Raw genomic sequence first — 25700 nt, forward strand, 5'->3', positions numbered from 1 at the left:
AAGAATCGTTATCGCGATCTTTCTCCCGTTGCAATTCTTGACACAGGGTTTCACGATCTTTGACATGAAAACATTTTCTCTCTGCACTTTGGTATGCAAAGAATTTCCTGTCTGCTTTCAGCCAAAAGTCAGTCTGGCCAATCTGCTAAGTCTGGGCAGCCTGCCAAGTTTTAAAAACATTCTTTATCAGTGGAAAGTTAAGTCTAAACATTGTATCACATCAAAGGAATACACTTCTGTATGTAAATTAGGGAACTTTTAACCACTTAAACACTAAACCTTTTTTTGACAGCTCTTTTCAAGTTAAAAATCTTTTTTTTTTGCTAGAAAATTACCCCCAAACATTATATATTTTTTTAGAAGAGACCCTAGAGAATAAAATGGCGGTTGTTGCAATATTTTATGTTGCACTGTATTTGCGCAGCAGTCTTTTTAAATGCAATTTTTTTGGAAAAAATTACTTTAATGAATAAAAAAAAAACTAGCCAGTAAAGTTAGCCCATTTTTTTTGTATAAATGTAAAAGATTTTACGCCGTGAGAATCGTGAGAGAATCGTGATATTCATTCTAAGCAAAAAAATTGTGATTCTCATTTTGGCCAGAATCGTGCAGCTCTACTGCTTATACACCTAAATTAATATAAATAAATGTATTAACTGCTTATGGATCGCCCCACGCAGATATACTGCGGCAGGGCAGCCCTCCTGGGCAAAATCACATACAGGTATGTGATTCCATGCAGTGGGTCTGGGGTGCACACGCCACTGGTGACCTCCCGCTGTGTTTGGACAAAGCGGGAGCCAATCATCAGGTCTGGTGGATGCAGTGCCTGTCAGGACCTACCGATCATTTGAAGAGGCAGAACGGTGGTCTGCCTATGTAAACAAGGCAGACTGCTGTTCTATTAGAGAGTAAGATGGAGATCTTGTGTTTTTAGCAGAAACACAAATCTCTGTCTTCCTCCAGTCAAAGCATGCCCCACACAGTTCGAAAGCACTCCCTAGGAGCACACTTAACCATTTGATCGCCCCTGATGTTAACCCCCTTCCTGCCAGTGTCATTAGTACAGTAACAGTGCATATTTTTAGCACTGATCACTGTATTAGTGTCACTGGTCCCCAAAAAGTGTCAAGTGTTAGTGAGGTGTCCTATTTGTCTGCTGCAATGTCGCAGTCCCGCAAAAAATCCCTGATCGCCACCATTACTAGTAAAAAAAAATTTTATAACCATTCCATAAAAATATCCCCTAGTTTGTAGACGCTATAATTTTTGCGTATACAAATCAACATATGCTTATTGATTTATTTATTTTTTTACCTAAAATATATAGCAGAATACATATTGGCCTATTTTTTTTATTGAGTGTTTTATAGCATAAAGTAAAAATTACTGTTTTTTTTTCAAGAAAGAAATAAAAAACGCAGAGGTGACCAAATACCACCAAAGAAAGCCCTGCTTGTGGGAAAAAAAGGCTATTTATTTTATTTGTGTACAGTGTGCAATTGTCAGTTAAAGTAACGCAGTGCCATGTTTAAAAAAATGGCCTGGTCATGAAAGGGGGTAAACCTTCACGTGGTTAAAGTGTATTGTTAGATAAGGATAACTTTCATAGATTTAATCATTTGAAAATAAACTATAAAACGTTATCAATAAAGGAAAAATCATATTTTGCGTTGGCCTGGGAATCAAACATTAGAGGAATTGTAAACCCTCAAGGTTTTTCACCTTAATGCATGTAGTGCAGCAGCCCCCCAGGGCCCTCTTGTACTTGCCTGAACCCAATCTATCCAGCGACGGGGATGAGCACAGCAGCTCCAGCCGCTGTCTCGGGTCCTCATTGGATAGATTGATAGCAGCAGGAGCCATTGGTTCTTGCTGCTGTCAATCAAATCCAGTGACTCGGGAGCAAGCCTGCATGAGTGCCCCTAAGGAAAATTCCTCTCTGTGTGGGCACTTGAGAAGAGGAGGAGCCAGGAGGTAAGTATAACATGTTTGTTGTTTAAAAAATGAGTCACATGACCTTCCTATTGTAACCTTTAGTGAATTTACCCCTCAGTCTCTCTAGCAGCAGATAAATCCCCACAGCAGCAACCCATCAGTCCCAAGGATATTGCAACTCACTATCTGATTATACAGAGAAAGTAGTCCACTCTCTGCTCTTCACTCAGGTGACTCTGGTTGTCGGCACCCCCAAACTCCGTTCTCTTCATGTAGCTGTTATGCAGCAGTGGTGGCGAACACTGCACAGTGATGTTAACTCTTCAGGCTCCCTTATAGGAGAGATGTGTCATGTACAGACTAGGAAATGCAGCTCTTTACCCTCCTTATTCTACAGGGTCTGGTGGGTGCTATAGTTCAGGTCCCAATACTTTCAGGGGGCAGCACTCCCACGGGACTACATATCCCATGATCCTCTTCCAGCCTTTTCTTATTGGTCCCTCTGCTCTTTGCCAGGAGGGAGAGGGAAGAAGTGGGTGATTACTAGGGTTGCCACCTGTCCAGTTTTGACCCAGAAAGTTGGGGTTTTGACCCCTTCTGGGGACCCCAGAAGAGGAGGATCGGGGGCCACTCTGTGCAATACCCCTGCAGAGAGCAGGTAAGTATAACATGTTTGTTATTTTAATAAAAAAAATATGACTTGCGTAACACTTTAAGCAAACAAATTTACAGGTATGATCAATCACATTATAAATTGTTTTTGTGAGCCTTTTATTTCAGTTACGATTTAAAAAGCAAAAAAAAAATAAAAAAATGTAACAAGTGAACATAGATAACATTTTTCTGGTTTCTGGTTATGTTGATAAAAATGTCCTTCGAGCCGGAATTGAACCAGCGACCTAAGGATTCCTGAGTGATTTTCCTCTACAGTCCTCCGCTCTACCAACTGAGCTATCGAAGGAGGTGATCAGTTGCCAGGTAATACTGCTTACACACCTAAATTAATATAAATAAATGTATTAACTGCTTATGGACCGCCCCACGCAGATGTACTGTGGCAGGGCAGCTCTCCTGGGCAAAATCACATACAGGTATGTGATTCCGTGCAGTGGGTCTGGGGTGCACACGCCACTGGCGACCTCCTGCTGTGTTTGGACACAGCGGGAGTCAATCATCAGGTCTGGTGGATTCAGTGTCTGTCAGGACCCACTGATCGTTTGAAGAGGCAGAACAGTGGTCTGCCTATGTAAACAAGGCAGACTGCTGTTCTATTAGAGAGTGAGTTGGAGATTTTGTGTTTCTGTCAGGACCTACCGATCATTTGAAGAGGCAGAACGGTGGTCTGTAAGGCCGGGTACTCACGAGCAAACATGTACGGTGAAACCGGTCCGTCGGACCGTTTTCACCGTACATGCCTGCCAGAGGGCTTCTGTACGATGGTTGTACTAACCATCGTACAGAAGTCCGCGCGTAAACATTACGCGGGGCGTGTCCGCGTCGTCGCCGTGATGATGACGCGGCGGCAACGTGGGCGGGCCTGCCATTTAAAGGCTTCCACGCATGCGTCGAAGTCATTCGACGCATGCGAGGGACGGCGGGCGCTCGGACATGTACGGTAGGTCTGTACTGACGACCATACATGTCCGAGCGGGCAGGATTCCAGCGGACGGTTTTAAAACACGTCCAGGAATATTTGTCTGCTGGAAAAAAAGGCCCGGCGGGCAAATGTTTGCTGGAATTCGGCCCGCTCGCGCCTACACACGACCGAACATGTATGCTGAAACTGGCCCGCGGACCAGTTTCAGCATACATGTTTGGTCGTGTGTACGGGGCCTAAGAGAGTAAGATGGAGATCTTGTGTTTTTAGCAGAAACACAGATCTCTGTCTTCCTCCAGTCAAAGCATGCCCCACACAGTTAGAAAGCACTCCCTAGGAGCACACTTAACCCTTTGATCGCCCCTGATGTTTCCTGCCAGTGTCATTAGTACAGTGACAGTGCATATTTTTAGCACTGATCACTGTATTAGTGTCACTGGTCCCCAAAAAAATGTCATAAGTGTCAGTGAGGTGTCCGATTTTTCTACTGCAATGTCGCAGTCCCGCTAAAAATCCCTGATTGCCACCATTAGTAGTAAAAAAATTTTTTATAGAAATTCCATAAAAATATCCCCTAGTTTGTAGACACTATGGGCCAGATCCAGAGAGAGAGTATGCCGGCGTATCTACTGATACGCCGGCGTACTTTCAAATTACCCGCGTCGTATCTTTAGTTTGAACCCTCAAACCAAGATACAACGGCATCTGGGTTCGATCCGACAGGCGTACGGCTTCGTACATCTTCGGATTGTAGATGCAATACTTCGGCGTCCGCTGGGTGGAGTTTGCATCTCTGTATGATCAGATGGTGAGTTAGGACTGGTGGGTTGCTGCTGTGGGGATTTATTATCTGCTGCTAGAGAAACTGAGGGGTAAATTCACTAAAGATTACAATATGAAGGTCATGTGACTCATTTTTTAAACAACAAACATGTTATACTTACCTCCTGGCTCCTCCTCTTCTCAAGTGCCCACACAGAGAGGAATTTTCCTTAGGGGCACTCATGCAGGCTTGCTCCCGAGTCACTGGATTTGATTGACAGCAGCAAGAACCAATGGCTGCTGCTGCTATCAATCTATCCAATGAGGACCCGAGACAGCGGCTGGAGCTGCTGTGCTCATCCCCGTCGCTGGATAGATTGGGTTCAGGCAAGTACAAGAGGGCCCTGGGGGGCTGCTGCACTACATGCATTAAGATGAAAAACCTTGAGGGTTTACAATTCCTCTAATGTTTGATTCCCAGGCCAACGCAAAATATGATTTTTTCTTTATTGATAACGTTTTAAAGTTTATTTTCAAATGATTAAATCTATGAAAGTTATCCTTATCTAACAATACACTTTAACCACGTGAAGGTTTACCCCCTTTCATGACCAGGCCATTTTTTGAAATATGGCACTGCGTTACTTTAACTGACAATTGCACACTGTACACAAATAAAATAAATAGCCTTTTTTTCCCACAAGCAGGGCTTTCTTTGGTGGTATTTGGTCACCTCTGCAATTTTTATTTCTTTCTTGAAAAAAAAAACAGTAATTTTTACTTTATGCTATAAAACACTCAATAAAAAAATTAGGCCAATATGTATTCTGCTACATATTTTTGGTAAAAAAATAAATAAATCAATAATATGTTGATTTGTATACGCAAAAATTATAGCGTCTACAAACTAGGGGATATTTTTATGGAATTGTTATCAAAATTTTTTTTTACTAGTAATGGTGGCGATCAGGAATTTTTTGCGGGACTGCGACATTGCAGCAGACAAATAGGACACCTCACTAACACTTTTGACACTTTTTGGGGACCAGTGACACTAATACAGTGATCAGTGCTAAAAATATGCACTGTTACTGTACTAATGACACTGGCAGGAAAGGGGTTAACATCAGGGGGCGTTCAACGGGTTAAGTGTGCTCATAGGGAGTGCTTTCTAACTGTGTGGGGCATGCTTTGACTGGAGGAAGACAGAGATTAATGTTTCTGCTAAAAACACAAGATCTCCATCTTACTCTCTTACAGACCACCGTTCTGCCTCTTCAAATGATCGGTAGGTTTTGACAGGCACTGCATCCACCAGACCTGATGATTGGCTCCCGCTGTGTCCAAACACAGCGGGGGGTCGCCAGTGGCGTGTGCACCCCAGACCCACTGCATGGAATCACATACCTGTATGTGATTTTGCCCAGGAGGGCTGCCCTGCCGCAGTATATCTGCGTGGGGCGATCCATAAGCAGTTAATACATTTATTTATATTAATTTAGGTGTATAAGCAGTAGAGCTGCACGATTCTGGCCAAAATGAGAATCACAATTTTTTTGCTTAGAATGAAGGTCACGATTCTCTCACGATTCTCACGGTGTAAAATCTTTTACATTTATAAAAAAAAAAAAAAAAAAAAAAGGGCTAACTTTACTGGCTAGTTTTTTTTTATTCATTAAAGTAATTTTTTCCCAAAAAATTGCATTTAAAAAGACTGCTGCGCAAATACAGTGCAACATAAAATATTGCAACAACCGCCATTTTATTCTCTAGGGTCTCTACTAAAAAAATATATAATGTTTGGGGGTTCTAAGTAATTTTCTAGCAAAAAAAAATAATGATTTTTAACTTGAAAAGAGCTGTCAAAAAAAGGTTTGGTGTTTAAGTGGTTAAAAGTTCCCTAATTTACATACAGAAGTTTATTCCTTTGATGTGATACAATGTTTAGACTTAACTTTCCACTGATAAAGAATGTTTTTAAAACTTGGCAGGCTGCCCAGACTTAGCAGATTGGCCAGACTGACTTTTGGCTGAAAGCAGACAGGAAATTCTTTGCATACCAAAGTGCAGAGAGAAAATGTTTTCATGTCAAAGATCGTGAAACCCTGTGTCAAGAATTGCAACGGGAGAAAGATCGCAATGACGATTCTTGACGATTAATCGTGCAGCTCTAGTAAGCAGTATTACCTGGCAACCATTCACCTCCTTCGATAGCTCAGTTGGTAGAGCGGAGGACTGTAGAGGAAAATCACTCAGGAATCCTTAGGTCGCTGGTTCAATTCCGGCTCGAAGGACATTTTTATCAACATAACCAGAAATCAGTAAAATGTTATCTATGTTCACTTCTTACATTTTGTTTTTTTTTGCTTTTAAAATCGAAACTGAATGTAAAGGCTCACAAAAACAATTTATAATGCGATTTATTGTTCATACCTGTAAATTTGTTTGCTTAACCACTTAAAGCGGGAGTTCACCCGAAAAAAAAAAAAATTTACATTAGATTCATGCTCATTTTGTCCAGGGGAATCGGGTGTTTTTTTTTAAATCGTAGCCAAAAGAAGCCGAACGTCGGTGCACCGACGTTCGGCTACTTTCGGAAAATCGTGACGCGATGTATGCGACCGTCGGAAGCCTGTCGGAAGCCTGTCAATCAAATAGGAACGCCCAGTCCCGCAGCCCATACCCGTAAGCGGCGGAGAAGATCGCTCTCTAAAACGGCAAGTACTGCTTCGTTTTTAAAAAAACTACCCGATTCCCCTTGAAAATGAGCCTCAATCTAATGTTAAAAATTAACATTTCCGGGTGAACCTCCACTTTAAGACCCGGACCATTATGCAGGTTAAGGACCTTGCCCCTTTTTGCGATCCGGCACTGCGTCGCTTTAACTGACAATTGCGCGGTCGTGCGACGTGGCTCCCAAACAAAATTGGCATCCTTTTTCCCACAAATAGAGCTTTCTTTTGGTGGTATTTGATCACCTCTGCGGTTTTAATTTTTTGCGCTATAAATAAAAATAGAGCGACAATTTTGAAAAAAAAACAATATTTTTTACTTTTTGCTATAATAAAATATATAAAAAAACTTTTTTCCTCAGTTTAGGTCGATACATATTCTTCTACATATTTTTGGTAAAAAAAAAAAAAAATCGCAATACGTGTTTATTGATTGGTTTGCGCAAAATTTATAGCGTTTACAAAATAGGGGATAGTTTTATTGCATTTTTATTAATATTTTTTTTTACTACTAATGGCGGCGATCAGAGATTTTTTTCGTGACTGCGACATTATGGCGGACACATCGGACAATTTTGACACATTTTTGGGACCATTGTCATTTTCACAGCAAAAAGTGCTATAAAAATGCACTGTTTACTGTGAAAATGACAATTGCAGTTTAGAAGTTAACCACTAGTGGGCACTGTAGGGGTTAAATGTGACCTCATATGTGTTTCTAACTGTAGGGGGCGGGGCTGGACGTGTGACGTCATTGATCGTCTTTCCCTATATCAGGGAACAGACGATTAATGACACTGACACAGTGAAGAACGGGGAAGGTGTGTTTACACACACCTCTCCCCGTTCTTCAGCTCCTGTGACCAATCGCGGGGACACCGGCGGCGATCGGGTACGCGCACCGCCGGCGGCATGCTTGCGACCGACGGCTGGGCTTAAAGAGACACGTACAGGTACGTGATTGTGCCCAGCCGTGCCATTCTGCCGACGTATATCGGCGTGAAGGGGTCCTTATGTGGTTAAAGTATTACCAAAGTCATATTTTTTTAATTAAAATAACAAACATGTTATGCTTACCTGCTCTCTGCAGTGGTATTGCACAGAGTGGCCCTGATCCTCCTCTTCTGGGGTTCCCAGTGGCAAATCTTGGCTCCTGCTCTTTTTTCATGTCCACCATAGCCAGGTGCTTGCTATGGGGTCTGCGCGCTCCCGTCCTGTGTGTCTATGGAGCCGCGCTCCATAGTTTTACACAGCGGGACTTAGACCCGGCCCCCACTTCCTCTTCACTGCATTTGATTGACAGCAGCAAGAGCCAATGGCTCCTGCTTCTGCTCGACTGCTGCGTGAAGAGGAGGTAAGGGGGGAAAAGATGCAGCCGTGCACAGCGCTGATCTCTTCTCCCCTCTCTTAATCTTCATACAGGGGAAGGGGGGCACAGGCAAACTCTCTACTTTGCAGATAGAGAAAGGAGCTGTGTGTTAGTGGGCATCCTGACACTCCTGCTCGCCCCCTCCCCCCTCAAGAGGCTTTCTCCACATCAGGTAGAAAGCCTTGCATTACTGTGTGGAGTTACAGACAGAAGAACAGGAAGTGAGGATTTCTCAGAAGAAATAAGGACATTTAAAAGCAAAATAGAAGGATGAGGTAAGTGAAGGAGGACTGCACTAAGGTAAAGGAAGCTATTTAGGGAAAAAAAATGTTTTCCTTCACAACCCCTTTAATGAATTCAAAGCATTAAGGCAAAAACACTGCCAGTATATGCATCACCCCCTGTACCCAAAAGCTTACCTGCTGTCCTTGCCACTTCCACTGGGTCCTCCACTCTCTAATTCATTCCCGACCTTCCTGCTTGCAGATGGGAGGTAAGTATAACCCAGATAGCAAGGAAAACTTGCCACAAATTTGTGGCAGTGTTGAATTGTAAGTCTTGTTAATTTGCTGCACATTTTCACTGACAAGTTGTACACTTGCAGAGCACATGAAGCACAAGTTCTAGTTGACACTTTTCTAAATTCAGCCACAGTGACCCCTGTGGTGGGATGACTATTGCACAACATGACTGAACCTGAACTTGCAGCACACTTGCAGAATGTTTACAAAGAAAGTTGATCTCAAGTCATGCAATGTGGACTTCCTGCAATTGTACATGAAATTTGGGAAGTGTGGCAAGTCTAGCCCTACTGTAGTTCAGAAGACATACACAGCCTCGGCCAGGAGAGCACATACATGTCACCTTTAGGAGTGGCCGGCTGTATCACGGGAGCGTGCCCGCAAGCACTCAACCACCTGTACTAATTGGCAGCACTGATGGGCACTGATTGGCAGCACAGATGGGCACTGATGAGCTGCACTGATGGCCACTGGCACTGATAGGCAGCACTGATGGGCAGCACCGATTGGCACTGTATGTGGCATTTGTTGGCACTGATAGGCAGCACTGATTGTCAGCACTGATGGGCAGCACTGGTGGGCACTGATTGATTGCATTGGTGGGCACTGACTGTCAGCACTGATTGGCACTGATAGGCAACACTGATGGGCACTGATAAGCGGTGCTGATGGGCACTGATAGGTGGCACTGATAGGCAGCACTGATGGCACTGATAGGTGGAATTGGTTGGCACTGATTGGCACTGACAGGTGGCACTGATTGGCACTGATAGGTGGCATTGGTTTGCACTGATTGGCACTGACAGGTGGAACTGATTGGCCCAGACAGGTGGCACTGATGGGCACTGGCAGGTGACACTGGCACTGACATGTGGCATTGGTTGGCACTGATTGGCACGGACAGGTGGTGCTGGCACTGACAGGTGATACTGATGGGCACTACTTGGCACTGACAGGTGGTACATATGGGCACTAGCACTGACAGGTGGCATTGGTTGGCACTGACAGGTGGAACAGGTGGGCACTAGCACTGACAGGTGGCATTGGCACAGATGGGCACTAGCACTGACAGGTGGCATTGATTGGCACAGATGGGCACTAGCACTGACAGGTGGCATTGATTGGCACTGATAGGTGGCATTGATTGGCACTGATAGGTGGCACAGATGGGCACTGACAGGTGAAGCTGATGGGCATTGATAGATGGCACCAATGGGCACTGATTTAGGGAGAGGGGGAGTTTCACACTGAGCAGTCAGCAAGGCATGTATGAACCGCTCAGTGCGTGAAACTGTTATGTAATGTAAATGCTTGCAGAGAGAGGAGCTGTTAAACTCTGCAGTGATTTCTGGGGTGGGCAGGACCAAACGGCTATCAAACATAAGCCAATGGAATGGGGGCTGAGCGGGCCGCTCTGTGAATGTGGCTCCGCCCCCTTTCCAGCAGCTATCAAACACCAGCCAATGATTGGGCTGCTTTAAAAGGGGGTGGAGCCACATACACGGAGCAGCCCGCCCAGCCTTTATCTCATTGGCTGGTGGTGTTTAATACCTGCTAGAAAGGGGGCGGGCCACATACACCGAGCAGCCCGCCCAGCCCCTATCCCGTTGGCTTGTGTTTGGTAGCTGTTTGGTGCCGCCCACTCCCGAAATCACCTCCGAGATTTGACAGATTGTCTCTGCAAGCAGTCACATTACATTACAGTTTCACACACTGAGCAGCTGTTACAAGCCTCCGTGACTGCTCAATGTGAAACAGGCAGCGTGCTATACACTCTCTTGAAGCATATTACAGCAGATCTTGGGACACACATTAGGGTGTGCCCAGGCACACCCGACACACCCCGTGGGCACGCCTATGGCCAGGGGTAGGCAACCTCGGCCCTCCAGCTGTTTTGAAACTACAAGTTCCATGAGACATTGCAAGACCCATAAACCTGTAATTCAAGATAATCCTATTTGGCAAGCATCATTTCTCAAACGTGAGCATAAGCTCTATCACCAAAAATTTGAAAATAACAATCTGTGGCCCAGATTCAGGTAGATTTGCCCTTTAGTTGCACATGTGAAGAGCAGCTGATTTGCTCTGCGCTGGGGCAAATTGGAAAGATTGCCACCTGATTCAGGATTCCTTTTGTCTGCTAACTTGCTCCTTTGTAAGGCAAAAATCAGGGCCTAAGGCAGCGCAAGTGAAAGTGGGTGTGCCCTATGCAAATGATCTTTTTTCCACTCAGCAGTGGTTTGCACCTATTTTCAGGGCAAATTTTGCCCACCTGCTTGCACTGAGCAAATAAATAGGGGCAGACCTGCGCAGGTCCTGTGCAAAATTACATCCTGCTTGTTCCACCCCCCCCCCCCCTGAGCAAGGTAATTTTGCCCTTTTTTCTGAGATGGCACCTCCTGATAAGAAAAAAAAAAAGAAAAGCAAATTGTGTCTCCCCTGAGATGGATATACTGCTTGCGGCACTGACGCGCCATACTGCCGTTCTTTTTGGTTCAGAGCGGAAGAATACCACCGTAGCCCAAAGGAGGGCAATATATGAGGCTATTACATTGGACATAAATGCCCTGGGCATTGAGGAGAGGTCCTGGGAGGACATCCAAAAAAAATTTACTGACATGCGTCGTCGAGTCAGGGACAAAATTTTCCTAATCAGAAAGCATAGCAGGGGCACCGGAGGAGGACCAGCCTGTTCTGTGCGACTCAATCCGGAGGAGGAGGTCATCTCTCAGAGTCTAGCACTGGAGCAGGTGGAGGGAGTCCCAGGCTATGACTCCACTGTTGGGGACTTGGGGACTGGTAAGTTTTTGTTTCTCATATTTGCTGTGTATCATGGGAGGGGGTAGAAGGGAACATATGAGGGGGTAGAAGGGAACATGTAACAAGTTTTTGTTTCTCATATCTGCTGTGTATCATGGGAGGGGGTAGAAGTGAACATATGAGGGGGTAGAAGGGAACATGTAACAAGTTTTTGTTTCTCATATCTGCTGTGTATCATGGGAGGAGGTAGAAGGGAACATATGAGGGGGTAGAAGGGAAGATGTAAAAAGTTTTTATTTCTCATATCTGCTGTGTATCATGGGAGGGGGTAGAAGGGAACATATGAGGGGGTAGAAGGAAAGATGTAAAACGTTTTTTTTCTCATATTTGCTGTGTATCATGGGAGGGGGTAGAAGGGAACATATGAGGGGGTAGAAGGGAACATGTAACAAGTTTTTTTTCCCTCATATTTGCTGTGTATCATGGGAGGGGGTAGAAGGGAACATGTGATAAGTGTGTTGCTCCAGCAACATATTTTTTTTGTGTCATCCACAGATGTTGATGATGAGGCTGGGCCGTCGTCGGCTGTAGGGCGACCCACGCCATCCCCAGAACATCATGGGGTCCAGTCAGGCCCCCTGCAGATCCTGGGCATGTTGGTGGAGGAGGATATCGCCCATAGTCCATCTAGGGAGGAGGAAGTGGTGGAGGAGTCCATTATCCTCAACCTGGATGAATCTGTGTACCTCCAGGAGGATCCCACCATCCCTGACCTCCCCACCACCCCCCCCGACCATCACGTCATCCCCCTCCAGGGCAAGCCCCTCCAGTGTCCCCCCCTCCAGTGTCCCCCCCTCCAGTGTCCCTCCCTCCAGTGTGGCCCACTCCCCTTCTTCTCCCTCAGTTCGTGCCCCAGCCTCTCCTCCAAGAAAGGCTCTATGTAAAACGAGGGGTGTACCCTCCAGCCTCCGTGAAGGTCTGCAGGAGGAGCAGGCCCGGAAGACCCGCCATATAGGGGACATGGTGGGAGACTTGAGGCGGGTGGCGGACAGCCTGGCATCCACCTCCTCCTCTCTGCAGCAGGCCCTCACCCTGCATGCTGACCGGGGGATACGAGATACTGAGAGCTTGGAGGAAGTCAGTGCCAACTGTGGAGCCATGGTCACCTGCATGGTTGAGCAGCAGGGCGCCATCGCTTTGCTAACAGCGGAGGTGAGCAGGTTGGCAGGTGCGGTGGAGGCCAACACTGCTGCTGTGCGGGAGGAGGGGAGATTAACCCAGCGGCAGCAGAGGACCAATACCACCCGGCAGCTGCGGATGTTGGCCCAAACCAACAGCGTGCTCACCCGCCTGGCCAACGCCATGGAGGGCATGCAGGCACCACCTGCCAGGAGTGAGGAAGTAGGGGTTGATGCTCCTCCCCCCCTCCATCCCCACCCCATGCTCGATCCCCACCACAGGCTCTATCCTTAGCCCAGGCTCCATCCCCACCACAGGCTTAACCACGCAGACTGAGGAGCCAGAGCCGGGGCACCCTTGGCACAAGGATGTCCAAAAAAAAAAAAAATTTTTTTCCTTTTATTTTTGTATTTTTTACCTATCCCTTGCTGCTCATATAATGAGCCTTTTCTATTTTTTTTTGTTTGTTTTTGTTTGTAGTCCCTACACACGGTGAGGAGTGCTGTAGTTTCTCTCCAGCTGACCTGTGGCCATCTGTTGCTAACTTGCCCCTGCTTTTATAAAGTGCAAATTTGCCCCGGCTAAACAGCTTGCGCGCTTTGGGAGCAAAATTCTCCTCACACGCGCAAGTTTATGAATCAGTGGCAGTTCCTCATTTGCATATTTGCTGAGGGAAAACCATGAGAGCGCAAGTTGCTCCCTGAGCAAAATTGCCCCTTAATTGCGCCGGGGCAGAGAAACTGCCTTCGTGCAAAAGTGGCACATTTCAGGCTTAGCTTGCTTTCTGGGTCACCCGCAAATTTGCCTGGGAGCAAATCCTTACTTGCGCGGCGCAAATCACACTTGCTCCCGCGCAAGTCGTACCTGAATCTGGGCCTGTGCCAAGATGCATTCCAAAATCTCCCCCCCCCCCCTCCTACTAAAGCTAAGTTTGATAGAACCCACTTAGAATTCGACCTGTTTCTCACTGACTGCAGATAAATTAATATGTAAATCACAACACCATTATTACCATTATTACCTCAAAGCAAACAAGCCAGGTACCCTCTTAGCTCGAACCTTACATTCACTGCAAAAACCTACGACATCTGTGCGACTCAAAAAAACCCTGATTCATACACAAATAACCCTGTCAAAATGTTAAACACATTCCACTTAAATTTTGCTAAATTATATTCGCCCAACCATAATTTTGACCATGCTGCTGTTGATTGCCTTTTTTCACAAATTACCTTTCCAACACTCTCACAAGCCCACCCAGTGGCGTAACTAGAACCTTCAGGGCCCCAATGCAAGAAACCATGAATGGCCCCCCAAACCCCCGGGCAGGACTTTTCTCCGAGCCCGGTGGCGGAACCACAGGACCTGGTCGCAAGTGGGTGGCTGCATATAAAGGAACCGATTTCTTAATTTCCCCCTGCTTCTCCCCCTCTCCCGCCCACAGGCATTCAGCGGCTGAGGAGGAAAATTGAGAGATTGGTTCCTCTATGCCAGTGTTTCTCACATTTTTTCCAGCCAGGGCACCCTTGAAATATACCCCTAGGTGAATGGGGCTGCACTGCAACCACCCTGCAACTGTGTGCATTGCATGCAGTTGCAGCATAGTGATGATGCATTTAAGGGGTTAAAACAGGCGGTCAGGAGGCAACATATTGCCTCTTTACCAGCTGTCAAATGCCTCTGAAAAGAGATCTGAGCATGGATTGCTTTTCGGAGGAACAGCATTTTTTTGCTGGTACTATGAACAAGCAATAAAAAAAACTGGTTCTGATTGTACACATATTAGGGGGTCATGTAAACACACATACATACACACATAATACACACACATATACTGTATATATACACACATATATATATATATATATATAAATATATATATATATATATATATATATATATATATATACTGTATAAACACACACACACACATATAAACCAGTGGCAGGTGGTGCTCTAATTTTTTTGGGAGGTGCAAGCAAACAGAAAAATTCTTTAAAAAAACCCACATCAATTGCAGCCTCAACTGTGCCCATCAAACGCAGCCTCTGTGCCCTCAAAACGCAGCCACTGTGCCCATCAATAACCACCACTGTGCCCATCAAAAGCAGCCGTGCCCTCAAACTCAGCCACGGTGCCCATCACACGCAGCCACTGTGCCCATTCGCTCCTCCTATCGAAGTACTGTATATAGGGGACCCTCGAGGGCGACCCCTAAAATTCCGCCACTGAGCCCACCATGAACGACACGAGTGCCCCATCTCTGCAACAGAAGTCATCGCAGCTATTAAAGCGGGGGTTCACCCGGACATACAACTTTTTACCCTTAGATTCCTGCTCCTTTTGTCTAGGGGAATCGGCTATTTTTTTTTTTTAAATCAAAGCTGTACTTATCTTTTTAGAGAGCGATCTTCTCCGCCGCTTCCGGGTATGGGCTGCGGGACTGGGCGTTCCTATTTTGATTGACAGTCTTCCGACGGTCGCATCCAACGTGTCACGATTTTCCGAAAGTAGCCGAACGTCGGTGCGCAGGCGCAGTATAGCGCCGCACCGACTTTCGGCTACTCGTGACACGTTGGATGCGACCGTCGAAAGACTGTCAATCAAAATAGGAACGCCCAGTCCCGCAGCCCATACCCGGAAGCGGCGGAGAAGATCGCTCTCTAAAAAGGTAAGTGCTGCTTAGATTTTGAAAATACCAAGGTTAAATCTAAGGTTAAAAGTTATTTTTAGGGTGAACTCCCTCTTTAAGGCTTTAAAACTTAATAAACATCCTGGCCCAGGGGGATTTTTTGCTTCCTACTACAATAAATGTTCTGATATATAATCTCCTATTCTAACTGAGGCCTTCAATATGTTGTTGAGGGGACATTCTTTTCATTCAGAATCCTCAATGGACATAATTTCCATGCTTCCCAAATCTAAATCTGATACAACCTCTTAGACAAATTATCATCCTATTTCGCTTCTTAAAGCAGAGGTTCACCCTAAATCTAAACTACAGCCTATTCAGACCAGCTCAGTATGTACATAGACATTTTGCTATCCATAATTTTTATATCATTGAAATACCTTGAATCTGGAGACAATAGCAGGCACTTCCTGGTATCCCAACCGCGGGAGTGGGCGTGTCTCCTCCATGTCTCAGCGCCCCAGTGTTTTCTGGGACTAGTTCGCAATGTCTCCTGGGTGCACAGTGTCACGCTTCCCAGGAGACGATTCATAACACAGAACGACTAAATATCGCAGGATTTTACTCGTCATGTGACTCATGAAGCAGGTCACGTGATGAGGGCATTCACTGATTCCCGGAATGATTTGCTTGTGGGCTTCACAATGCCCACAAGCAAGATGGAACTTTCCTCCACAAAATTGTATAAATCGTTAATTACGGCTGAATATCATTGCGGATGCATAGAAAATGCAGACAAGTGGATACACGCTTAACAACCTTAAAAACAGTAGATGCACATGTTTAAAAAAAAAAACGATTTCCCGCAGAACCCCGCTTTAAGTAATTGACTTTGCAACATTACCACCAATAACAAGTATTTGCTTTAGAAAGCTGTATGCTGTGAGTCATGATCCCAAACATACTGAAAAACAGCTTTAGGGCTTGCTTACACATCAACAACTCAGCCATAGCAATCAGAGGGTTTATGCATGCCTTTTCTTGTTCTTTTAGTTTTTACAACACAAAACTGCTCTCTTTAGTAGTATGTGCAGAGCTTTAACATAAAAAGTAAAATAACAGGTTCCACCGAGATTTGAACTCGGATCGCTGGATTCAAAGTCCAGAGTGCTAACCATTACACCATGGAACCCTTACACTATATTATATCACATTACATTATACATGTTTTTTGCATTGGTACATGTCCCGCCGGAGCAATCTTTTTCTCACATATGGTAAAATAATAATTTGTTTCTTAGAAAATTATTCAAAATCCCAAAATATTTTATATTTACTCATCAAATTAGTTTATTATTTTTTTAAATATAACAAATATTGACAAATTGAGTACATACAAGGATGGTGGTACAATATTTAAATAGCAATAAAGAAAAACATATCAATTTATGAACAGGATGAGTACATAACAATGTAAAAATGTAACGAGTAGTGCAATGAATAAACCAATAAAGTATTAAATCGAAAGCATTCGAAAATTCCATCAGAAGGAAAAAAGTAAGCTAGTGACTCTTGGTACATTTTGCAAGAGCAGCAATTAGGAGTATAATAGGTATATATTAACAACAGGAGAGATAATGGCCCGGATTCCCGTAGCACTTACGCCGACGTATCTCGAGATACGCCGCGTAAGTGTCAATGTGCGCCGTGCCCATAGAACTAGATACGCCTGAAAATAGGCTTCCTCCGACCGACGTAACTTTCCTACGCCGGCGTATCTTGGCGCATATTTACGCTGGCCGCCTCATTGCAAATATGCAAATGAGGGAGATACGGCGATTCACGAACGTAGTTGCGCCCGGCGCATCATATACGCGGTTTGCATAAGGCTTAGGTCCGGCGTAAAGTTAAGCCTCATAAAGCAGGTGTAAGTCATGTTAAGGTATGGACCAGGGAACAGCCGTCGTATTTTACGTTGTTTACGTAGTAGTACGTGAATAGGGCTGGACGTAGGTTACGTTCACGTTGTAGGCAGTGATTCGACGTATCTTAAGGAGTATTTCCGATGTGATTTTGAGCATGCGCACTGGGATGCTTCCATGGGACGGCGCATGCGCCGTTCGTTCGGCCCATCATTTGCATGGGGTCACGCTTCATTTAAATGGATTACGCCCACTTCCACCTACTTTGAATTAGGCCGGCTTACGCCGAAGAATTTACGTTACGCTGGCGCAACGTTGGGAGCAAGTGCTTTGTGAATACTGTGCTCGCCGATCTGCGCTACGTCGGCGTAGCGTATATTCGATACGCCGAGGTACGAGAATCCGGGCCAATGTGTTTATTACTACCACACAATATTAAAAGAAAAGTAGAAAGCAAAAAACAGATAGAGAAAAGGGGGGGAAAGGCAATGAAGGGGGTTTACAAGTGGTGATGTGATCCCAAATGAATAGAAAGTATAGTCAATGCAAATAGAGTAAAATTGCCAAGGCAATAATAGCGTGTCATCAAAGTCTGGAGGTAAACAATGCTTAACCCAAGGAAACCAGAGTTTCTCAAATTGACCGATTTAATCCCTTTCGATTGCTTCCATTTTAGCATGAATAAGAGCTTTATTCGTTCTGTGCATGGTTTCAGCTAGAATTAAATATTGAGTTTTCCATGCCCTATCAATGGTTTGTTTTGCGTTTTTTAGGAGCTGTAAAAAGAAGGCAAAATGTATTCTGTGTGATCCCATCAGGTTTCGAGTTTAATAGGGCTGTAGTAGGATTGGACTGTATAGGTTTTGCAAAGATTTTGGAGGCCAAGTCAAAACCTACCTTCCAGAATTTTTGGGCAATTGGGCAATCCCACCACATATGAAGTTGAATGCCAGACTGAACAGCCATGAAAAAAAAACTCAAGGGTAATCAGCGTATTTTGATATTCTAGCGGGGACCAAATACCAACAGGTTAGCACCTTAGGCCCCGTACACACGACCGGTTTTCTCGGGAGAATCCAGCAAGAAACTCGATGGGAGACGTATTCTGCCGAGAAAACCGGTCGTGTGTACACTTTTCGCCGAGAAACCCGTCGGGAAACTCGTCGAGCCAAAAAGAGAGCATGTTCTCTATTTCCTCGTTGGGCAATGGGAAAATTTGGCTCGACAAGTTTTTTGACAGCCGAACAAGGAACTCGACGGGGAAAACGATGTGTTTCGCCGTCGAGTTTCTCGGTCGTGTGTACGCGGCCTCAAAGTTAGTTGCCACAGTTTCCAACAACATTAGAAGAAGCAGACTTAGTGGCGGACAATATGCTACACAATTCAGTAGAATTAAATGAGCGATTAAGGCCAGGGCTGTCTTAATGAGAGGGCACACCTGGGCACTGCCCAGGGGCACCAGCTGCATGGGGGGGGCCCTGCACTTTACCCAAAGCAGCTGGTCCTTGAGCCCACTCTGCCCCCCGAAATTGGGGGACCCATGATGGCACTGAGAATGATAGATACACAGGGGAGGCAGTCTGCCTCCTACCTACTCGATGTCTGTTTACCTGCACTGTCATCATTGTAGGGGCCCCAGAGCATTACTTTGCCCAGGGGCCCATGATGTCAGTAAGATGGCCCTGATTAAGGCCTAGTTCCAAAGGAAACATATGAGGGGGACCAGTGTTGGTACTGGCTAAAATTTGCTTATAGAGAAACAAAACAAGTCCACTAGCATAAGGGGCAGAAATACATATGCATTCGAAATGTGACATCTGGGATAGTTGGGAGTTGAGATAAGGTTGGAAAAATGTTTTGATTTGCAAATATCGGAACAGTTCCGATTGAGGAAGTCCAAATGTAACACATAAAGTAGGAAAATAATGTATGGAGGAGGCAGATAACCAAATTATATAAATGGGATAAATTAGCTGTATTCCATGCTTTGAAAAAATTTGGAGCGATCCAGGCAGGCTAAAAAGTGAGATTTTTAACAAAACAAATGAGCGGTAAAGAAGAAGTTTTGAATCTGTCCCAGATGGATAAAGAATGTTTTGTGATAGGATTACAAATAAAAGTACAATCAGTTGGTGTGATGAACCCAGGACTATGTCTGCCGTCAATGCCTCCTTTGTCCAAAACCAGCACTATCCAAGACTCTTTAACCCACCCAGTCACCAGACAACACCAGTCTTGGAGTACATCAGGAATAGCCTCTTTACTTAAGATCTCACACAAATATATACACAAGGATGACAATACGAACTCTAACCAGAAACCTAATTAACACAAGCTAATTATCCAATCATTTAGATAAAGGTCGACCGATATGGGTTTTTCTCTGGCCGATGCTGATGCCGATATTTAGAAATTGCGGCGGCCGATATATGATGCCGATCTTTTTTTTGGCCGATATATTAGACCAATTAAAAAAAAAAATTCTCCTTCATCTCATAAAATCTAACAGTTGGACCCCTGTCACACTGGGGTGTTTTTCAGGCGCTTTTGGGCTAAAAATAGCACCTGTAAAGTGCCTGCAAAACTGCTCCTTTCCACTCTCAGTGTGAACACCCAAGTGCTTTCACATTGAGGCGGTGCGCTGGCAGGACGTTAAAAAAAAAAGTCCAAGCAGTCCTCCACCACTCCTGCCCATTGAAATGAATGGGCACTGCTGCTGAAGCGCCTGCAAAGCGCTTCTGCAGCAGGGCTACATGGGCGCATTTAACCTCTTCATCGGCCGCCAGCTGGGTTATAAGCGCCCCGCTAGCAGCCGAATCGCGCCACTAAAATTATGGTAAAGCGCCACTAAAACTAGCTGCGTTTTACCGTCAACGCATGTCTGCTCCAGTGTGAAAGCAGCGGAGTTACGCCAAAAAAAAAAATATTAAAAGTCAGCAGCTACAAATACTGCAGCTGCTGACTTTTAATATATGGACACTTACCTGTCCTGGGTGCCTGCGATGTCGGCAACCGAAGCCGATCTCTCCCTTGGCTTTCGGGTGCTGCCACCGCCATCTTCGGTAAGGGAATCAGGAAGCAGGCACAAAAACAGGTAATCAAAACTTTTGGACGAAGAAAAAAATAAGCGGGATAACTTTACTGTTTATCTTTTTTTTAATTCATTAAAGTGTATTTTTTTCCCAAAAATTGCATTTGAAAGACCGCTGCGCAAATACCGTGTGACATAAAATATTGCAAAAACTGCTATTTTATTCCCTAGGGTCTCTGGTAAGAAAAAATATATAATGTTTGGGGGTTCTAAGTGATTTTCTAGCAGAAAACACAGGATTTTTACTTGTAAGCAACAAGTAGGACTTATGCCGACGTATCTTCTGATACGCCGCGTAAGTTCTCGGATGCGCCGTCGTATCTGTGCGCCTAATTCTCAATACAAGATACGCCTGAATTTTGGCTTGATCCAACCGATGTAAGTCTCCTACGCCGTTGTATCTTGGGCGCATATTTACGCTGGCCGCAAGGGGCGCTTCAATTGATTTACGCGGCGAATATGCAAATGACCGAGATACGCCGATTCACGTTTACGTAAGGCGTACGTCCGGCGTAAAGTTATTCCACCTAAAGCAGGGGTAAGTCATGTTAGGGTATGGACGTCGGAACAGCCGTCGTATTTTACGTCGTTTACGTAAGTCGTACGTGAATGGGGCTGGGCGTAGGTTACGTTCACGTCGTAGGCATTGAGCCGTCGTATCTTAGGGAGTATATGCAACGTGATTCTGAGCATGCGCACGCATACGCTCTTTGTTCGGCCATTCATTTGCATGGGGTCACGGTTCATTTACATGTATCACGCCCTCCTTCAACCTACTTTGAATTAGGCGGGCTTACGCCGGCCAATTTACGTTACACCGGCGCAAGTTTGGGAGCGAGTGCTTTGTGAATACTGCTCTTGCCTCTCAGAGTTATGTCAGGGTAGCGCATATGAGATGCGCTACGCCGGCACAAAGATGCGCCGATCTACGTGAATCCGGCAATTAGTCTTTAAATGGTTAAACTGAGAACTTCTACACACGGAGTTCAGTTCATTGATAAGTAGAAACGTTGGGGTGGATTCAGCAAGCAATTACGCCTGCTTATCCATAGATACGCAGCGTAATTGCTAAGTAGCGCCGGCGTATCGACTTTCTGTATTCAAAAAGCTCGATACGCCGACTGTAGCCTAAGATACCACTGGCATAAGGCTCTTATGCCGTCGTATCTTAGGCTGCATTCTGACCCTGGCCGCTAGGTGGCGTTCCCGTAGTTGTTAGCGTAGAGTATGCAAATCACATACTCACGCTGATTCACAAACGTACGCGCGCCCGGCAGTCATGTTTTACGTCGTTTGCGTTCGTCGCTTTCTGCGTAAGGCTGCTCCTGCTATTAGGAGGCGCAGCCAATGGTAAGTTTACACGTCGTTCCTGCGTCGCGATTTTTGAAATTTACGTCGTTTGCGTAAGTGAATCGTGAATGGCACTGGACGCCATTTACGTTCACGTCAAAGCAAATGACGTCCTTGCGACATCATTTACCGCAATGCACGTCAGGAAATTTTCCCGACGGAGCATGCGCAGTACGTTCGGCGCTGGAACGTGCCTAATTTAAATGATCCACGCCCCCTACGGGATCATTTAAATTACGCGCGCTTACGCCGGCCACTTTTACGAAACGCCGCCGCAAATTACAGAGCAAATGCTTCGTGAATGAAGCGTAGCTCAAGTAATTTACGGAGGCGTAGCGTAAAAACGGTACGCTGCGCCGCCGTAGTAGTGCGCTCCCCTACTTGAATCTACCCCATTGTATCTTTTCTCACACTTGGCAGGCTGCCCAGAGACAAGTCGCTCCACGTGAAACTTCAGGCAACTTGCATTGACTTCTATGATACAGAAGCTATTTGCAAGTCACGCTGAAGTAAATCTGCTTTTTTTTAAAACAATCGGCCGATATATCAGCCATCCGATATATCAGTGGCTCCTTGCTAAGAGTAGATCTGTGGAATTTCTGATCAGAAGTGGGATTTTTGAATACAAGTGATGAGTTAAAAACCAGGATTTGCTGTTAGCTGCTTTTTAACTGTTTGTGCTTGAAAGTGTTGAATTGTTTGTCTCATTTCTCTGACACTTTTTAAACAGCTTTCTTTTTTTTTTAACAGGTGAGTATATAAGTGTCTGTAAAAACTCCATAAGAGCTGGCTCCTTGCTAAGAGTAGATCTGTGGAATTTCTGATCAGAAGTGGGATTTTTGAATACAAGTGATGAGTTAAAAACCAGGATTTGCTGTTAGCTGCTTTTAACTGTTTGTGCTTGAAAGTGTTGAATTGTTTGTCTCATTTCTCTGACACTTTTTAAACAGCTTTCTTTTTTTTTTTTCTTTCTGCTAATTAAGGGGAGTGTTTAATTGGTAACAGGTGAGTATATAAGTGTCTGTAAAAACTCCATAAGAGCTGGCTCCTTGCTAAGAGTAGATCTGTGGAATTTCTGATCAGAAGTGGGATTTTTGAATACAAGTGATGAGTTAAAAACCAGGATTTGCTGTTAGCTGCTTTTTAACTGTTTGTGCTTGAAAGTGTTGAATTGTTTGTCTCATTTCTCTGACACTTTTTAAACAGCTTTCTTTTTTTTTCTTTCTGCTAATTAAGGGGAGTGTTTAATTGGTAACAGGTGAGTATATAAGTGTCTGTAAAAACTCCATAAGAGCTGGCTCCTTGCTAAGAGTAGATCTGTGGAATTTCTGATCAGAAGTGGGATTTTTGAATACAAGTGATGAGTTAAAAACCAGGAGTTTAAAACAAGAGTTAAGACAGGAGTCTTCTAAAACTGTAAGTAACTTCTTAAACTTCCTACAATTAATTGTATTGTAACTGGGAAATGAGTGCTAGCAGGGTTGAAGGGTTTGCTCAGTGCACAGTGTGTCACATGTATGCAAAATTGGTGCAACAGCTCCAAGATGGATACCGCTGTGACAGATGTGAGCAGGTTGCCCTTCTGGAAGCTCGTATTAGAGATCTGGAGGAGCAAGTTGCAACACTGGGTAGAAATGACAACCTTGAAAGGGGTCCTCTGCTCGCTGAGCAAGTGGTCAGTAAGGTTGATGTGGAGGGTGGAGGGGAAAGTCAGGATTATCAGATAGGGAGATGGGTTAATACAGTTAGAGGGAGTGGAAGGGGCGTGAAGAAAGGGAAGGCCAGTCCTGTATTTGTGCATCAAAACAAATTTGCCAAGTTGGGTGATGATGTGGAGGTGGCAAACACAGAGGTGGCAGCCCTAGATGTTACTGCTACCCCTAACAGCCGGGAGAGCAACCCATCTAGTAGAGGTGGGGAGGGGAGTGCAGGTAGGCCTAGACAGTTGGTGGTAATAGGGGATTCTATAATCAGAAGGACTGATAGAATAATTTGTCGCCAGGATCGCTTCAACCGAATGGTTTGCTGTCTCCCTGGTGCCAGGGTTCGGCATGTGGTGGACCGGGTGGATAAATTACTGGGAGGGGCTGGGCATGACCCAGCTGTCTTGGTCCACGTTGGAACCAATGACAGTATACATGGAAGGTGGAGGCTCCTTAAGAATCAATTTAAAGAACTAGGCTGCAAGATGAAGGGAAGGACCTCCAAGGTGATATTCTCTGAAATATTGCCTGTGCCATGCGCAACACAGGAAAGGCAGGGGGAGATTAGAGAGCTGAATGCATGGCTAAAGACCTGGTGTAGGAAGGAGGGATTTGGGTTTCTAGAGCACTGGGATGACTTTTCATTGGGGTGCAACCTATATGCTAAGGACGGTTTGCACTTGAATGGAAGGGGGTCTGCTGTGCTGGGGGAGAGGTTTATGGGAATGTTGGAGGAGTATTTAAACTAGGATTGAGGGGGGAGGGTGAACTAGAATTACATCGGGTACACAGGTCAGCTAGGGGTCAGACATTAATGGAGAGTGGAATGGGGATAGATGGGGGGAGGGTCATGGCAGGTGACAAGAAAGTTCCCATGTTGCAAACAGCCATTAGAAATAATAGTGCCATTTGTACTACTATAAATTATATGAAAAACACTAGAGAAAAATGTAACAATACATTTAAGTGTTTGTTCACCAATGCCAGAAGTCTGCCAAGCAAAACAGGTGAGTTGGAAGCTCTGGTGCATGAGGAGAGCTATGATGTAATCGGTATTGCTGAAACTTGGCTTCAATCCTCACATGACTGGGCTATTAATATTCCTGGCTATGCTCTCTTTCGGAAAGACAGGGTAAAAAGGAAAGGTGGAGGGGTCTGTCTCTATGTGAGAAGTGACCTCAAAGCAAGCGTGAAAGAGAACCTGGTTGATGGAGAGTGTGGTGAGGCTGAAGCATTATGGGTGGAACTGCATACAGATGTGCGTAGTTCAAAATTAATCATTGGAGTTTGTTATAAACCACCCAATGTTAATGAGGAGGTGGAGACTCAGCTCCTTGCACAGATGGAAAGGGCTGCAAGGGCTGGGACGGTGATAATAATGGGGGATTTTAACTACCCAGAAATTGACTGGATTAATGGCACTTCTGGGACAGTTAAAGGACAAAAATTTAAAAACCTATTGCAGGACAATTTTATGGTGCAGTTTATTGAGGCCCCAACTAGGAATGATGCTCTGTTGGACCTGATAATCTCAAACCATGCAGAGCTTATTACTAATGTTCAGATAAAGGAACACCTGGGTAGCAGTGATCATAACATGATTTCATTTAATGTTAACTATAAGCAGGAAATACATACAGGAAATATTAAAACACTAAATTTTAAGAGAGCAAATTTTCCAAGGATGAGGGCTGCTCTCCAGGACTTGGACTGGGAGGGACTATTGACACAGATGAACACAGAACAGAAATGGGAATTTTTCAAAAAGACTGTGTGGAACCTCACTGCAAAGTATGTTCCCATGGGCAATAAGTTTAAAAGGCTAAAAATAAAACCTATGTGGCTCACGGACAAAGTTAAAAAAGCTATAAACAATAAGAAAGTAGCTTTTAAAAAATATAAAAATGAAGGAACACTAGTGTTGTTTAAATGTTACAAAGAATATAACAGGATATGTAAAAAGGAAATCAAGGATGCAAAAATTCAAAATGAACGACAGATTGCAAAAGATAGTAGGACAAACCCCAAAAAATTCTTTAAATATATTAATAGTAAAAAGGTGAAGTCTGAGCATGTAGGCCCCTTACAAAATAATCTAGAGTGGGTGACTGGGGACAAAGAGAAGGCAAATTTATTAAATGCTT

The 25700-nt window shown here is 44.7% G+C and overlaps 3 non-coding genes across 3 annotated transcripts; 1 reads left to right on the forward strand and 2 right to left on the reverse strand.

The window, feature by feature from the left end:
• Positions 1 to 2809: 2809 nt before the first annotated feature.
• On the reverse strand, positions 2810 to 2899 carry TRNAY-GUA. The gene is given in 2 exon segments: positions 2810 to 2845; positions 2863 to 2899. It is a non-coding gene; the product is annotated as a tRNA-Tyr (tRNA).
• A 3602-nt stretch (positions 2900 to 6501) lies between these two features.
• Positions 6502 to 6591, forward strand: TRNAY-GUA. Its single transcript is given in 2 exon segments — positions 6502 to 6538; positions 6556 to 6591. It is a non-coding gene; the product is annotated as a tRNA-Tyr (tRNA).
• A 10019-nt stretch (positions 6592 to 16610) lies between these two features.
• Positions 16611 to 16682, reverse strand: TRNAQ-UUG. Its single transcript has one exon. It is a non-coding gene; the product is annotated as a tRNA-Gln (tRNA).
• Between the last annotated feature and the right edge of the window lie 9018 nt (positions 16683 to 25700).

The sequence above is a fragment of the Rana temporaria genome, chromosome 4 (assembly GCF_905171775.1).
Source record: "Rana temporaria chromosome 4, aRanTem1.1, whole genome shotgun sequence".
NCBI lineage: Eukaryota > Metazoa > Chordata > Amphibia > Anura > Ranidae > Rana > Rana temporaria.